Below are 17,940 nucleotides of genomic sequence, written 5' to 3'. Positions count from 1 at the left end.
TTATTTCAAGTATAAGAAGGCCCATCCTAGGAGAAGCCCATCCTGGGGCAACCGAGAATACAGTCCCTCAGCCTTATCCTTTAATGTTGCTTGTCCAGTCTCTTTTAGCCTTCCCTAGACTCCACCCACCCTGTTCATGGTGATCTGCCTGAAGGGCAGTATTTATAGGTCACTTTCTGTTAGGAGGGGCCCAAAAAATAGGTAAATGAGTTAACCCCTTCCTACAGGCAAGCTGGCATTGCTGACCTTTTCTATTGAAGCTGCTGCGTGCCTGGCTTTTAAGATTATTAAAAGTTTTCAGTATTTTCTGATATACTGTTCTGAGTCATCTAAGTATTGAAAAGGATGCTTGGTCCTGGTCAGTGAATCAATCTGTTGAGCTGGGAGGCAGCCAGGCAAGTGCAAGGCATTCATAATCATCAGCTCCCCTATTTCTCTGAGGTTTATGAAACGTATATACCTATAAAAGAGTTTGTAAAACAACTACTTTTTTTTAAACTTATGCCGTGTACACACGGGCGGCCTTTTCGACCGGACTGGTCCGACGGAACGAATCCGTCGGACAATCCGACCGTGTGTGGGCTTCATTGGACCTTCAGCGGACTTTTTCTGTCGAAAATCGGACGGACTTTAGATTTGGAACATGTTTCAAATCTTTCCGACGGACTCGAGTACGGTCGAAAAATCCGTTTGAATGCTAGTCCGACGGACAAAAAAGGATGCAAGTGCAGCTATTGGCTACTGGCTATGAACTTCCTTATTCTAGTCCCTTTGTACGTCATCACGTTCATACCAACGGATTTTCGAACGGACTTTAGTCCGTTCGTGTGTGGGCAAGTCCGGTCATCCGAAAATCCATCGTAACTCCGCCGAAAGTCCGTCGGAAAGACCGTCGGACGTTTGATGCTGAAAAGTCCGCCCGTGTGTACACGGCTTTAGTTTTGGATAGAGTAGGGAATGGTTAAAACCCCTGTGTCCCATTGGGGAGATTTTACTGCATCTCTTCTCCTAGAAACACAGCAGACTGTTAGAGGGGAAAGGGGAAAGCAAGCAGAAATCTCACCCCCCATTGTCACCACAACAGATGTCCTATCGGAAAATTTTCCTTTACTGCCTGTTCCAGTGACAACTCTTTTGGATTTCCCATTACGTTCTAGACTGGAGACAGTGGTCACCAATAGAGAGGGTCAGTCTCCCATGCAGGACACAGACAACAGTTAAAAAATGGCAGGGGTTCCAACATTTCTGCACTCTATCCAAAATTAAATTTGTTTGGCTTTACATACACTTTAAGTCTCTTTCTACCGCTTGCCCATTTTTCTGAGGGGAGGACAGAAAAAAAGAAATCTCTCTAGGGAAGCCATACAGATTTCACACTACTAGTACACTACAATAATCATTATACAACACAGCTAGCATTTTATTTGTGATTATTCAGGAGGTATTATGATGCACTAAAAAAACAGAATCATATTTGTCCCCAAATACCTGTAAACTACATTTACCTAGAGAAAAACATTAGCTGCTATAGTCAGTAATGCATAACAATGAGAAGGCTTCAGCCGTATCTGGTAATTCCACTAGAGGCTATTAGCCTCTAATCTGCATAATCCTTACTTATCTTCCGTACATTGGTAATGTAAAGTTTGTTAAATCAAATGTGCAAGATTATCACCAGGCATTTGTGAGAAAACTAATTTCCGACAGTTTTCTGTGTTCTCTCTAACTGGCGGTGCATTAACAGGTTGAGACAAGACCAATGAAATTCACATATTTAATATGGTGTTTATAGGTCAGACAACATGTCTAAAAAAGCAGAAAATTATACCAAGCCCCATGATAATTGCTTAAGAAGAAGCAGAGGAAGGGAGTGTTTCAAGATTTGCTAGCCTGCAGGGAGCTAAATATAACCTCGCTCCAAAGGTATTTAGACTCTCAGAGGTCAAACACATGACAAAACATTATAATAAATTCAATTCAATTGGGGATCACACATAAGTAATGACTGTTTACTAAAAATAAGCCCCCCACCCACCCCTTACCCCGAAAAAAAAATGAATATACTCTCTTACCAGTTCATGAAAATGATGGCTGCATTCATTTTTTTCAGGCTCTCTTCACTTTTTTTTTTTGACGATCTTACCAGTAACACACTTCCTGTCCCAGGGTGACAACACTCACTCAATGTAATGTATCCAGGAAGGAATGGTTTTATCACCACAGGTTGCTATACTTACTTGGGCTATTAACATTTCCCCTACTTTTCATCCCCCTTTTACCTAGAGGGGAGTTGTGCTGTAGTTCACATAAGAGAACTGGACAAGGCTGATAACATTGTTTGAGATTTCAGGTCAATGCACAAAAAGTTACAAGGACTGGTAATGTGCAATATACACAAGGGACATGTCTTTTCATGGGTTTAGATATACCTGAACGAGTATATTACAACAACATTTCATATTCCTTTGTGTGAAATACCTTGTGTCAGTTCCCCTGCTTTCCTATATCAAAATGACCACGTTGAGCATAGAGGCACATCCTTTCCAAGCGTGGTCAGTTTTCTGGCTGTGCTGGGAGCATAGCTTGCTTGTCCTCCAATGGCCAAAACTTGTGCTGACATGCCCCTCCTGCACGGCCAATCACTTGAAAGATCAGTATCCTGCTATTTCTCCACCCACAGCTCTCTAAGCCTCTTATGTAGCTGCAAAGATTTCTTGGGACCCTGAAGTGCCAGGACAGGAGAAAAACCCACAAAAAGACCACATTTTGCAAAAATGATGTGTGTATGTATGTATGTGTGTACAGTATGTGTGTGTATGCCTTTTTAGGGCTCGGTCATAATAGCGGCAAGGACTGCTGGTTTTCTGAAAAGCTATTCATGGTAGGATAGCATTTCAGAGGCATTTGATAGGCGGTGTTGCCTCCTCACTGCCTATTTTAACCCTCTAAATACAGCATCTCCCTGCCACAACAATGTGCAAAGCATGCGGTTGCGGGGCAGCTGGAACTCAACACCGTTTACCTGCAGGTATACTTCCAGCCATGGCCACAGCATGTGTTGCAACTGCAGCTAAAAGAGGGGACAGTTGGGGGTGGTAAAATTCCAGCTCAACTGTATGGTATTACCACCCCCAATGGGCTTTCCTACCCCCAGAAACACAGGGAAAGAAATCCCCAACCCTTTTTTAACCACTTCAGCCCCATAAGGATTTCCCCCCTTAATGACCAGAGCACTTTTTGCAATTTGGCACTGTGCTGCTTTAATTGGTAATTGCGTGGTCATGTAATGCTGTACCCAAACAAAATTTGCGTCCTTTTTCCCCACAAATAGAGCTTTCTTTTGGTGGTATTTGATCACCTCTGCGGTTTTTATTTTTTTGCGATATATATACAAAAAAATACCGAAAATTTTAGAAACAAATTATATTTTCTACTTTTTGTTATAAAAAATACAATAAATTCAATTTTAGTCATACATTTTGACCAAAATGCATTCAGCCACATGTCTCGGGTAAAAAAAAATTCAATAAGCGTATATTTATTGGTTTGCTCAAAAGTTATAGCGTCTACAAACTAGGATGCATTTTCTGAACTTTACGCAGCTTTTAGTTTATGACTGCCTATCTAATTTCTTGAGGTGTTAAAATGGCAGGGCATTTTGGAAAGAAGACACCCCAAGGAATTTGGTGAGAGGCATGTTGAGCACATTGAATATTTTATTTTTTTGTCACAAGTGATTGATAAAAAGACAAAAGTTGTCACTAAATGATATATGATATATTGCCCAAACATGCCATGGCTATATGTGGAATTACTTTTCCTGAGTATGGGAATACCACATGTGTGAGACTTTTTGGCAGTCTAACCGCGTACAGGACCTCGAAATCCAATCACCGCCTTCAGGCTTTCCAAGGGCGTAAATTTTTGATTTCACTCTTCACTACCTATCACTGTTTCTGAGGCCATAAAATTCCCAGATAGCACATACCCCCTCCAAATGACCCCATTTTGGAAAGTAGACACCCCAAGCTATTTGCTGAGAGGCATGTTGAGTATTTTGCAGATCTCGCTTTTTGTCACAGAGTTTTGAAAATTGAAAAAAGAAAAAAAAATACATTTTCCTTTTCTGTCTTCATTCTCCAAACCAAATGAGAGCTGCAAAATACTCAACATGCCACTCAGCAAATACCTTGGGTGTCCACTTTCCACCATTTTACGTCCTTAGAAATCCTGAAGGCGGTAATTGATTTTCGGGGTCCTGTACACAGCTAGGCTCCCAAAAAGTCCCACACACGTGGTATCCCTGTACTCAGGAGAAGCGCAAAATGTATTTTGGGGTGTAATTCCACATATTCCCACGGCATGTTCGAGCAATATATCATTTAGTGACAACTTTGTGCAAAAAAAAAGAAGTTTGTAATTTTCACAAAACTTGTGGCAAAATATAAAATATTACATGGACTCAACATTGCCTCTCAGCACATAGCTTGGGGTGTCTACTTTCTAAAATGGGGTAATTTGGGGGGTTTTGTGCTATCTTAGCATTTCACGGATCAGGGGCAGATCCGGGGGGGGGGCAATGGGACAATTGCCCCCTCCTAGAATGCGGGTGAGTGAGTGGGTGGGCGGCTTTGCAGGTGAGAGAGCGGGTGGCTCAGCGGTGAGAGCGTGGGCGGGCGGCTCCACGGGTGAGAGTGCGGGCTGCTCTGCACGTGAGTGAGCGGGTGGGCGGCCGGTTCCGTGGGCGGCTCAGTCAGTGAGCGGGCAGGTGAGAGAGCGGACAAGCAGCTGGGGCTTGGTGTGTGAGCGGGCTGCTGGCCAGTCAAGGAGCAGGCAGGCGGGGGAGCAGAGAGTTGACATCATCTCTCACCACCCGGCTCCCGCCCTGCATCCCTGCAGTTCCACCCTCACTGTGCAGGTAGCCTGAATGGTAATCTGCTGCCTGACTCTGGGACACAGCAAGAGACCACCTTAGCAGGAAAGTGACACAGCAAGTGACAATTGTAGCAGGCAAGTGACAATCCGCAACGTGTGGCAGGTGGCGTGGCAAGTGACAATCCACATCTGGGAGCAGGCGCTGTGGCAAGTGACAATCCACAACATGTGGCAGGTGACAATACGCAACGTGTGGCAGGTGACGTGGCAAGTGACAATCCGCATCTGGTGACAGGCGATGTGGCAAGTGACAATTCACAACATGTGGCAGGTGATGTGGCAAGTGACAATCTGCATCTGGTGACAGGCGACGTGGCAAGTGACAATTCACGTGTGGCAGGTGACCTGGCAAGTTACAATTCGCAACGTGTGGCAGGTGATTGGGCAAGAGACAATCCGCAATGCGTGACAGGTAATGTGGCAAGTGACAATCTGCATCTGGTGACAGGCGACGTGGCAAGTGACAATCCGCAATGTGTGGCAAGTGACGTGGCAAGTGACAATCCGCATCTGGTGACAGGCGACGTGGCAAGTGACAATCCGCAATGTGTGGCAAGTGACGTGGCAAGGGACGATCTGCATCTGGTGGCAGGGGACGTGGCAAGTGACAATCTGCATTTGGTGGCAGGCGACGTGGCAAGTGACAATCTGCATTTGTTGACAGGTGATGTGACAAGTGACAATCTGCATCTGGTGACAGGCGATGTGGCAAGTGACAATCCGCAATGTGTGGCAGGTGACGTGGCAAGTGATAATCTGCATCTGGTGACAGGTGGCGTAGCAAGTGACAATCCGCATTTGGTGGCAGACAAGTGACAATCCACATCTGGTGGCAGGCGACATGGCAAGTGACATGCTCAGGGCTCCCACTGATTCTGCATTATGGTGAGTTGAACTATTTCATTTTATATAACAATGTAATAGAAATAATGCGCTTCAATCATCCTGACACCATAACAACCATGGTGCCATGATGATTGAAGCACCAACACCAGCCATTTCCTTGACTAATTGCCCCCAGAAAAACTTATCTTCTGGCAGTGCCCCTCCCGAGACTAGACTCTGGATCCGCCCCTGGTGCCTCTGTTAAAGAGCAGAGCGTTTGTCTGCATGATGGTAATGTGTGTGATTTTGCGTGTTTCCTGACATGCAATAATGTGATCCAAGCCTTAAACTGGGGTGCTTTGAGACTGAAAATACTTTTCAAAGGTGCCCTGACCAGAAGTATGTTAAGAAACACTGTGCTAGATGACACTGTACCGGTGTCACTGTCTTTCAGATTACTCTGGTTTACATTGGCACTGGTGACACTGTACTTGTGTGACGATGATCAGGACACTTATGCTGGCTTACACAGGCTCTTGTTACATTGGCATGGATGTGGCTAGCAATCAGAACACTGTTGCTGGCTTAAACTGGCCCTGGTGACACTGTACTGGTGTGGTGGTGATCAGAACACTGCTACTGGCTTACACTGGTTCCATTGACACTGTACTGGTGTGGCAGTGATCACAACACTGATGCTGGCTTACATTGGCTCTGTCAACACTGGCACTGGTAGCACTGGCATTGGTGTGGCTAGAGATCAAGAATACTGTTGATGGCACAGGCTCTGGTGACATTGTATTGGTGTGGCTACCAATCAGGACACTGGTGTGGAATTGATCAAAACACAGCTACTGCCTTGCACTGGCAACATTGGCACTGGTGTGGCTAGTGATCAGGAACACTGTTGTTGGCTGCTGTGGTCTTGTGACCCTGGCACTGGTGTGGCTAGTGATCAGGAACTCTGTTACTGGCTTACACTATCTATGGTGACACTGTACTGGGTTGGTAAGTGGTTAGAATAATATTGCTGGTGTACGCGGGTTTTGGTGCCCTGCAAGGCAACACTGGCACTGGTTACACTGCCGATGATGTGGCTTATGATGAATAGGGATGGGCGAACGGTTTGGCCCGAGCATACGTTCGGACCGAACTTTGGTTGTTCAGACGTTCGGCGAACAAGAAACATTATGTGGTGTTCGCAGCAAATTCGAAAGCCGTGGAACTCCGTTAAAGTCTATGGGACACTAACATGAAAAACCAAAAGTGCTCATTTTAAAGGCTTATATGCAAGTTATTGTCATAAAAAGTGTTTGGGGATCTGGGTCCTGCCCCAGGAGACATGTATCAATGCAAAAAAAAGTTTTAAAAACTGACGTTTTTACGGGAGCAATGATTTTAATGAAGCTTAAAATGAAACAATAAAAATGAAATATTCCTTTAAATATCGTGCCTGGGGGGTGGCTATAGTATATGCCTGTAAAGTGGCACAGTTTTCCCGTGTTTAGAACAGTACAACAGCAAAATGACATTTCTAAAGGAAAAAAAGTAATTTAAAACGGATCGCGGCTGTAATGTATTGTCGGGTCTCGGCAATATAGATAAAACTTATTGAAAAAAAACGGCATTGGTTCCCCCCAGTCCATTACCAGGCCCTTTGGGTCTGGTATGAATATTAAGGGGAACCCCGAACCAAAAACTAAAAAAAAAATTGCGTGGGGTCCCCCCAAAATCTATACCAGGCCCTTCAGGTCTGGTATGGATATTAAGGGGAACCCTGTGCCAAAATTTTTTAAAATATAGCGTTGGGGCCCCCCCAAATTCCATACCAGACCCTTATCCAAGCATGCAACCTGGCAGGCTGCAGGAAAAGAGGGAGGATGAGAGAGCACCCCCCCTCCTGAACCGTACCAGGCCACATGCCCTCAACATGGGGAGGGTGCTTTGGAGTAGCCCCCCAAAGCATCTTGTCCCCATGTTGGGCCTCATCCCCACAACCCTTGCCCGGTGGTTGTGAGGGTCTGCAAACGGGGGGCTTATCGGAATCTGGAAGCCCCCTTTAACAAGGGGACCCCCAGACCCCTCTATGTGAATTGGTAATGGGTACATTGTACCCCTACCATTTCACAAATAAAAGTGTCAAAAATAGTAAAAAAGACAGGAGACACTTTGGGACAAGTCCTTTATTAAAAAATAAAAAAATTAAAAAGATCGGTGACGTAAACGGGTTACCCCGCTTTCCTCTGGCGGCACGTGGCGTTTACGTCACCAGGTGGCCCCGCCCTCAGCTATATAACAGTTGTCACCGAGAAGAAGCGTCACTCGGCGGGAGCCTCCCATGGAGACGGAGCTGTTGTGGCTTTTTTTTTCTTTTTTCGGTCCGTCGGGAGGCGTGAGATGGATCTACATCGCAGGACATTTTTATTTTTTTATTTTTTAATAAAGGACTTGTCCCAAAGTGTCTCCTGTCTTTTTTTACTATTTTTGACACTTTTTTTGTGAAATGGTAGGGGTACAATATACCCGTTACCAATTCACATTGGGGGGAGGCCGGGATCTAGGTGTCCCCTTGTTAAAGGGGGCTTCCAGATTCCGATAAGCCCCCCTTTTGCAGACCCCCACAACCACCAGGCAAGGGTTGTGTGGATGAGGCCCCTTGTCCCCATCAACATGGGGACAAGATGCTTTGGGGGGCTACTCCAAAGCACCCTCCCCATGTTGAGGGCATGTGGCCTGGTACAGTTCAGGAGGGGAGGCGCTCTCTCGTCTTTTGGGGAGGACCCCTAGGCCATGTTTTTTATTTTGGCGCAGGATTCCCCTTAAAATCCATGCCAGACCTGAAGGGCCTGGACCCCCCCAAAAAAAAATTGGTTCCAGGATCCCCTTAATATTCATTAACTTGCATATACCGTATATACTCGAGTATAAATCGATCCGAGTTTAAGTCGAGGCCCTAATTTACCACAAAAAAATGGGAAAAACTTATTATGGTGAGAAATGCACAGCTACTGTAAGTGGAAATGCCCATTTGCAGCCTCACTGTGCCCTTTTGCATGCCTCACTGTGCCCATTTGCAGCCATAGGTCCCCTGAACTTCATACTCGGTAGTTAAGGGTTCCTAGATGCCCCCTAGCTGCAGCCAAAATTTGGGGTCTCTGAACCCAAAGGGTCCCGAAATGACATTGCTGCAGGTGGACACAGTTGAACGACTTTGGGGCCCCGTATCTCGGAACCCCAGCTTTGGATATGTTATGGTTCCACTGGGTTTGCACACCAAATTTGGGGTTCCTAGCACCAAGTGGCCCTGAGATATGGGGCCCCAAATTCGGTTCAGAAAATGTCAAGCACTTTTCTGCAGCAGAGAATGACATTTTCTAAACCGATTTTTGGGCCCCGTATCTCGGGGCCACATAGAGCTAGGAACTTCAGCTTTGGATATGTTGTGGTACCAGTTCCGCTGGGTTTGCAAACCAAATTTGGGTTTACTAGCACCAAGTGGCTCTGAGATATGGGGCCCCAAATTCGGGTTCATAAAATGTCAAGCACTTTTCTGCAGCAGAGAATGACATTTCTAAATCGATTTTTGGGCCCCGTATCTCGGGGCCATGTAGAGCTAGGAACTTCAGCTTTGGATATGTTGTGGTACCTGTTCCACTGGGTTTGCACACCATATTTGGAGTTCCTAGCACCAAGTGGCCCTGAGATATGGGGCCCCAAATTCGGTTTGGAAAATGAATTTTTTTGCTGCAGAAAAGTGCTTGACTCGAGTATAAGTCGAGGGGGGCACTTTCAGCACAAAAAAATGTGCTGAAAAAGTCGACTTATACTCGAGTATATACGGTAAGCCTTTAAAATGAGCACTTTTGATTTTTCATGTTCGTGTCCCATAGACTTTAACGGTGTTCATGTGTTCGTCCGAATTTGTTGCCTGTTCGCAAGTTCTGGTGCGAACCGAACCGGGGAGTGTTCGGCTCATCCTTAATGATGAAGAACGTTGTTTCTGGTGGATCTGGTCTGGGGACACTGGGACTGATCTGGCTAGCGATCAGGAAAACTGTTGCTGGCTGTACTGATTCTGGTAACACTGGGGCTGATGGTGGCTAGTGATCAGGAACACTGTTGCTGGCTACAGGTCTGGTGACACTGGGACTGGTGTGCCTAGTGATAAAAAACACTGATAATGGCTTACACTGATTTGGCGGCACTGAGACTGTTGTGGCAGTCATCAGAAAACTGTTTCTGGATGCACTGGTCTGATGACCCTGGCACAGGTGTTGCAGTGGACTAATAGAGTCAGGTGAGCTGCAAATTAAATCTCGACTTTGATTTACTGCTTGGAAAATTTCAGGAGGGCAGGTTACACAACTGTTAGGAATACAGCAGTGACACTGGTCTAGTGACACTGTGGCTGGTGTGGCTAGTTATTAGGGACACTGTGGCTGGCTCTGGTGCACTGTTAAGAAACTACTGGGGATCACTGTTAGGAAACACTCTGTTTTCTTACAGTTGATCAGTGTGTGAGAGGAAACATGGTGGCTGGAAAATGTAGCCTTTGTTTACTTTTTTTGGCCACTGTAACTGGTCATAGCGATCATGTGGTACAGGGCCAGCTTTTGTGATTTGCCATATCCAATGGACACAGTGTTAACAGAGCCTACTGCAACCACTGCAAAGGGGAGGCAGAATGGCAAGTGGATTTATAACAAAAGAAGTCCTGTAATATTTATCTGTCCTACAGGAAAGGCAGATCACTTCTGCTACAGAGAAGGATCAGATATGTTGATTTAGTCATATGATTGCATGCTGTGAACATACAAAGCAGTTTTTTTTATGCTGGTAGAATACTATATAATTGGGTATGAAAAAAGTGAGTCTAAATTACATCCTTATTATTCAAAAATTATTCCATATACATCGACCACTCAATGACCCTGAAATATATTTTTCATTAAATCATTTTGTGTTTTTCTACCTCCTTGTAACATCCTCCATTAGCTCCAGAACCACTCTATTTTCCTCTAACTTTCGTTTGTTTGAAACAAGTAGTTTCCCTTCGGTGGATGGGCTAATGTTCTTGATCTTGACTTCACCTATCCTTTCAGGTAGGGACAGAATCTCCATTCCTGGGCTTAAAGAGCTCTCTCTCTCTCTCCTTCAGCTGGGTGAGGCCCAGAGTTAGTCTCTTGTGTTAAGGGCCACAACCAGTGAGTCACTATCTCCTAATTTTCACTTCATCTCCTACTGTTGGAGGTGGACCTGGAAGCCGCAGCCAGGTTCCTACGGGGTGGAGGTTCATTACTCAGGGGAGTCGGTGCCTGATGCATTGCAAAGTGGAAGCAGATAGTTTCAAAGCGATGTCTTCAAAGGGCCCTTTTTCCTTCAGGATTGATTTGATACACCAGTAAGCCAGAAAGTTGCTAGCAGATAATTTGGGGTTGAGGTCGCCAGCTATCTGCTAACCCTAAGTTCCTCAGCAACACGATTCCCTGGCTGACGATTTTGCACCTTCACATTCAAGTCTAATTTCTTTTTGTTCTTTTGCTCTCGAGTAGTAGTACTTTCTGCTGCTTTTTCATAAGCTTGCTCTAGGTATTTCTGTAGTGTATCCACATATCCGTTATAGAAGGCTATGGAGGTGTGATCAATGGACATTCCAAAAGCTAGGTCACCTGGAAGTCGGGTCTCTCTCCTGAACATTAGCCTGTAGGGAGAGTACCCAGTAGCATCATTCATTGTGCTATTGCAAGCATGAACAATGGCGGCAATGTGCTTTCCCCAGTGCTGCTTCTTCTCAGAAGGTAAAGTTCCTAGCATTTTTAGTAGAGTGTGGTTGTCACGTACCTGGTAGGTTGTGAGCCTGAAGTGCAGGGAAAGACCTCCCTTACAGCTCCCACTCCCGCTCCCCTGGAATGGAAACAGAGGATCAGGAGTGAAGAATGGTATGGGTGCCTGGCAGGATCAACAGTTGCTGGAAGTACAGTAGTGGTGGCACCCTCTGGAGTTTAGGAACCTGAAGACAGAAAGTGGAAAGCAGGTAGGACCAGGAACCCAACAGGTCAGCAGGCCGGATAGTAGATGGATAGTAGAATGCTGGACTGGAACCAGGAACAACAGCAGGTAGTAGCCTGGAAACTGGACTGGAACCAGGAACAACAGCAGGTAGTAGCCTGGAACGCTGGGCTGGAACCAGGAACAAGCAGTAGGTAGCAGGCTGGATCGCTGGGCTGGAACCAGGAACAAGCAGTAGGTAGCAGACTGGATCGCTGGGCTGGAACCAGGAACAAGCAACAGGTAGCAGCCTGGAACGCTGGACTGGAACCAGGAACAAGCAGTAGGTAGCAGACTGGATCGCTGGACTGGAACCAGGAACAACAGCAGGTAGTAGCCTGGAACGCTGGACTGGAACCAGGAACAAGCAGTAGGTAGCAGACTGGATCGCTGGACTGGAACCAGGAACAACAGCAGGTAGTAGCCTGGAACGCTGGACTGGAACCAGGAACAAGCAGTAGGTAGCAGACTGGATCGCTGGACTGGAACCAGGAACAAGCAGTAGGTAGCAGACTGGAAGCCGGTATACACAGCGGAGGGTCAACAAGCCGGTGGTCGGTAGTGGTCGGACAGCAGAGGTACCAGGGATAATGCAGAGGGATGGTCAGGCAAGCCAAGAGGGTCTGGTGCAGGCGGATAGCAGGATGGTCAAACAGGAAGCCGGGTCAGATAACAGGATACACAGATCAGATCAGGAAACACTCACAGAACGCTGTAGAGCAGACAGCGGGGATGGAGTGTGACAGGCAGGTTTAAATAGCCCGCCTGACACCAGCGGGAGTGCGCGCGTGCCCGCACCCGTGAACGCGCGCGCATGCGCAATGGAACCCGTGGCCGAGTTCCCGTGCGCCTGGGCCACCGGTTACTGGCAGGATCTTCATGACATTGCCCCCCCCCAAGGGGCAGCCTCCGGATGCCCCTTTGAAAAAATTTCTCTGGATGGGCTGTTTTAAAGGCTTGTAACAGGTCTTCAGCATGAATATTATCTTCTGGTTCCCAAGAATTCTCCTCTGGGCCAAACCCCTTCCACTTTATTAAGAATTGATTTTGGTTACCTCTTTTCCTGTGGTCCATGATGGCCTCCACCTCGAATTCCTCTTCCCCATCTACCAGGATTGGATCAGGAGGATCCGTACTTCGACCTGGAAATGGGTTGGTAATAGATGGTTTAAGCAAGGACACGTGAAAAACTGGATGTACCTTTAGTGAATCCGGGAGTTCAAGTTCATATGCAACTTCATTAATTCTCCGTTTAACAGGGAACGGTCCAAGAAATTTGGGACCCAATTTCTTGGAAGGGCAGGCCAACCTGAGGTTTATTGTGGACAACCATACCCGATCCCCAGGTGCAAGTAAGAGCTCACCTCGCCTTTTCTTATCGAAGGTTGCTTTGTTGTACTCCTGGGTTCTGGTCATGGTGTCCTGTAAAACTTGGTTGTTAGAGGTAAAGAAATCCAATTTCTCCTGGACTGCGGGTACTGTGCATTCTGGAAAAGAGTTAGGTAAAAATGAAGGGTGGAAACCATAATTCTCAAAAAACGGAGTCTGTTTGATAGCAGAATGAATAGAATTGTTATAAGCGAATTCGGCCAATGGCAAAACAGAAATCCAATTATCTTGGGCAAAGGAAGAAAAACAGCGCAAATATTGTTCAAGGGTCTGGTTTGTTCTTTCTGTTTGCCCATTAGTCTGGGGGTGATAAGCCGATGAAAATGAGAGTTCAATGTCCAAGGTTTTACACAAAGCCCTCCAGAATCGAGAGGTAAATTGTACCCCTCAATCTGAAACGATATTAACTGGTACCCCATGGAGCCTGATGACCTCTTTAATGAATGCTTGTGCTGTTTCTGTAGCTGAAGGGGTGCCCTTCATTGGGACAAAGTGCGCCATCTTCGACAACCGGTCCACTATGACAAAGATTGAGGTGAAGCCCCCGGCCGGGGGTAGTTCTACAATAAAGTCTATAGAGAGCATTTTCCAGGGTCTATCTGGGACAGGCAAGGGTTTTAGTAGACCCCATGCCTTTGTTTTGTGCCCTTTGTTCCTAATGCAGGTGGTACAGGACTCTACAAACTCTTTACAATCTTTGCGCAGCTGAGGCCACCAGAAGGTGCGCTGAACCAAATCAGTGGTCTTAGCTACGCCAAAATGCCCAGCCAGCGCATGATCGTGACAGAGCTCTAGTACTGGAACTCGTAGTGTTTCAGGTATTGGGCCTTGGTTCCCTGTCTTTGGGATAATACTGCCCCTACAGCAATTTCAGATGCCTCCACTTCTAGAATAAATGGCAGAGAGGAATCTGGATGCTTTAGTACAGAGGCGGAGGTAAAAAGGCCCTTGAGAGTCTCAAAAGCCTTTTGAGCCTCGGCCGACCAATGGAAGCGTGTACCTTGTTTGGTTAGCTGTGTGATGGGTGTGATGATGGCTGAGAACCCCTTAATAAATTTACGGTAAAAATTAGCGAATCTAACGAATCGCTGGATTCCTTTCTTGTCTGTCGGGACTGGCCAATCTAGGACAGCTGTGACCTTCTGGGGGTCCATTTTAATGCCCTTACTGGAAATGACTAACCCCAAAAATGGAATACTTTCCTGTTCAAATTCACATTTTTCAGCCTTTGCATATAGACCGTGTTGTCGAAGTCGGCCCAACACACTTCTGACGTGCCTGCGATGGGATTCAAGGGAACAAGAGAAAATCAATATGTCGTCTAAATAGACGATGACAAACAGGTCTAGAAAGTCACGTAACACATCATTAATAAAGTATTGAAATGTGGCAGGGGCATTGCACAGGCCGAATAGCATCACGAGGTACTCAAAATGTCCATAACGGGTACGAAAAGCGGTCTTCCATTCGTCTCCATCCCTAATACGAACTAAATTGTAGGCCCCACGGAGATCAAGTTTGGTGAATATGGTGGCCGTCCCCAGTCTCTGAAACAGCTCTGGTACTAAGGGGAGAGGGTACCGATGCTTCACAGTAATTTTATTTAGTTTGCGGTAATCCACACAAGGCCTCAGGGTCTTATCTTTTTTCTGCACGAAGAAGATGCCTGCACCTGCGGGGGACGTGGATGGACGAATGAAGCCTCTTTTGAGGTTTTCGTCAATGTATTCCTTCAACACCCCCTTGCTCCACTTCAGTTAAGGTAAATATTGTTCCAAAAGGAATTTCAGCACCGGGAAGTAACTCAATGGGACAGTCATAGGCCCGGTGAGGGGGTAGCACCTCTGCCCTCTGTTTACTAAATACGTCCAGAAAGTCATGATAGGCGGAAGGAATGGATTGATGTAAACTAGGATCTGTATCTAGGCATAACAGAGTAGGGTTCTCCTGGGTATTCTGGGTTCTGCAGAACTGTTGGCAATAAGGAGAGGGAAAGGTCACCTCACCCGTGATCCAATTTATGACCGGATTATGGGCCTGTAACCATGGCATGCCGAGAATTATGGGAAACAGGGGTGAAGCGATAATGTCCAGGCGTAGCTGTTCCTGATGGACGTTGGAAATGGAAACGGTATAGGCATAGTCTCTTGGGTGACAGGTCCAGACTTGATAGCAGTCCCATCATCTAGATGGATAGAGAGTCCATGGGCTTTAGGTGACAAAGGTATTTGGTGTTGGGTGGCAAAACGAGAATCCATGAAACAGCTGCAAGCTCCTGAGTCAATAATGGCGGTTATTTGTAGATCCTTCCCTGGAAGCTGTAGCAGAAGAGGAAGAGCAAGGTGAGTGGAGTTTTTAACCAGAGATGTCACATAGTCAGTAGATAGGGATAAACACTTACGGAGTTTAAGGGGACAGTTCCTGACATAGTGCCTGGGTTCCCCGCAATACAGGCACAAGTTATTTGCTCGACAATGTTGTCGTTCCTCTGGAGTGAGCGAAGGCCGCAAGACTCCTAATTGCATTGGCTCAGGTAAGTTAAACGTGGAGGTAGGTAGTGTTGATGATGGGTGATGAGGAACTTTAGGGGTAACCCAAGTTGGACGAGAAGACCCCATAGCTCTCTCAGACCTGCGCTCTCGTAGACGTCGATCGATCTGGATGGCTAGATCGATTAAAGCATTTAAAGTCTGTGGTGTACCCACCCTGGCCAGTTCATCCTTCAGAGGATCAGAAAGTCCCAACCGAAATTGATAACGGAGAGCCGCATCATTCCAATTAGTATCCGCACTCCACTTCCTGAATTCAGCCACATAGTCCTCAGCTACTCTGCGACCCTCTTGAAGGGTGTGTAGAGCCGCCTCTGCAGTTACAGATAGCTGGGGGTCATCATATAACTGACCCAGTGCGTCAAAGAAAGTGGAGAGGTTGGTCAGAGATATGTCCTTTTGCTCTAAGAGGCGATGGGCCCAGGTTTGGGGGTCACCAGAGAGTAGAGAAATTACGTAGCCCACCTTTGTAGCCTCCAGGGAAAAGGTACGTGGCTGAAGAGCAAAAAATAGTTCGCAGAAGTTGCGGAAGGCTCTGAACTTATGGCGATTTCCGCAGAAGCGTTCAGGTGTGGGAACCTTAGGTTCCGGAGGGAGCATCACCACCGTTGAGGAAGGCCCAACTGAAGGAGCAGGAGCAGAGGAGGCTCCCTGGATCCCAATGGGGTTGGACAGGGTTAGCACTCGTTCCTCCAGTCTGGTGTATCCTTGCTGTAGATTTTTGACTGCTTCAGTCAATCCTGCCAGGTGTGCACAGAGTTCCTCCATGGGAGACGTTCCCTGCTCAGGCTCAGACATGGCTGTCTGCTACTGTCACGTACCTGGTAGGTTGTGAGCCTGAAGTGCAGGGAAAGACCTCCCTTACAGCTCCCACTCCCGCTCTCCTGGAATGGAAACAAAGGATCAGGAGTGAAGAGTGGTATGGGTGCCTGGCAGGATCAACAGTTGCTGGAAGTACAGTAGTGGTGGCACCCTCTGGAGTCAGGAACCTGAAGACAGAAACTGGAAAGCAGGTAGGACCAGCCCAACAGGTCAGCAGGCCGGATAGTAGAATGCTGGACTAGAACCAGGAACAACAGCAGGTAGTAGCCTGGAAACTGGACTGGAACCAGGAACAACAGCAGGTAGTAGCCTGGAACGCTGGGCTGGAACCAGGAACAAGCAGTAGGTATCAGGCTGGATCGCTGGGCTGGAACCAGGAACAAGCAGTAGGTAGCAGACTGGATCGCTGGGCTGGAACCAGGAACAAGCAGCAGGTAGTAGCCTGGAACGCTGGACTGGAACCAGGAACAAGCAGTAGGTAGCAGACTGGATCGCTGGACTGGAACCAGGAACAACAGCAGGTAGTAGCCTGGAACGCTGGACTGGAACCAGGAACAAGCAGTAGGTAGCAGACTGGATCGCTGGACTGGAACCAGGAACAACAGCAGGTAGTAGCCTGGAACACTGGACTGGAACCAGGAACAAGCAGTAGGTAGCAGACTGGATCGCTGGACTGGAACCAGGAACAAGCAGTAGGTAGCAGACTGGAAGCCGGTATACACAGCGGAGGGTCAACAAGCCGGTGGTCGGTAGTGGTCGGACAGCAGAGGTACCAGGGATAATGCAGAGGGATGGTCAGGCAAGCCAAGAGGGTCTGGTGCAGGCGGATAGCAGGATGGTCAAACAGGAAGCCGGGTCAGATAACAGGATACACAGATCAGATCAGGAAACACTCACAGAACGCTGTAGAGCAGACAGCGGGGATGGAGTGTGACAGGCAGGTTTAAATAGCCCGCCTGACACCAGCGGGAGTGCGCGCGCGCGTGCCCGTGCGTGACCGCACCCGTGAACGCGCGCGCATGCGCAATGGAACCCGTGGCCGAGTTCCCGTGCGCCTGGGCCGCCGGTTACTGGCAGGATCTTCACGACAGTGGTTGAACCGCTCAGGTTAAGGGTCTCCCTGTGGGTGATATGGGGAGGTCCTAGACTTCTTTATGCCCAGTAGCTGACATAACTGGTGTACAAGTTTGATTTCAAAGTCTCTGTATCTGCATAGGTACGCCCTAATGCACAAAGAGCGAATCCACTAATACTTTTGCCTCCGAGGTGGCTTGTTGGTCCTTGGTGGGGTATGCTTGGGCGTATCGGGTGAAATGATCAGTCACCACCGAAACATTGCTTCTTTCACCAACGTTGAATTGCAGGCACAGAA

This window comes from Aquarana catesbeiana, linkage group LG01 (genome assembly GCF_042186555.1).
Source record: "Aquarana catesbeiana isolate 2022-GZ linkage group LG01, ASM4218655v1, whole genome shotgun sequence".
Lineage (NCBI taxonomy): Eukaryota > Metazoa > Chordata > Amphibia > Anura > Ranidae > Aquarana > Aquarana catesbeiana.
The sequence above is the reverse complement of the archived record's forward strand: the minus strand, read 5'-3'. Positions refer to the sequence as shown.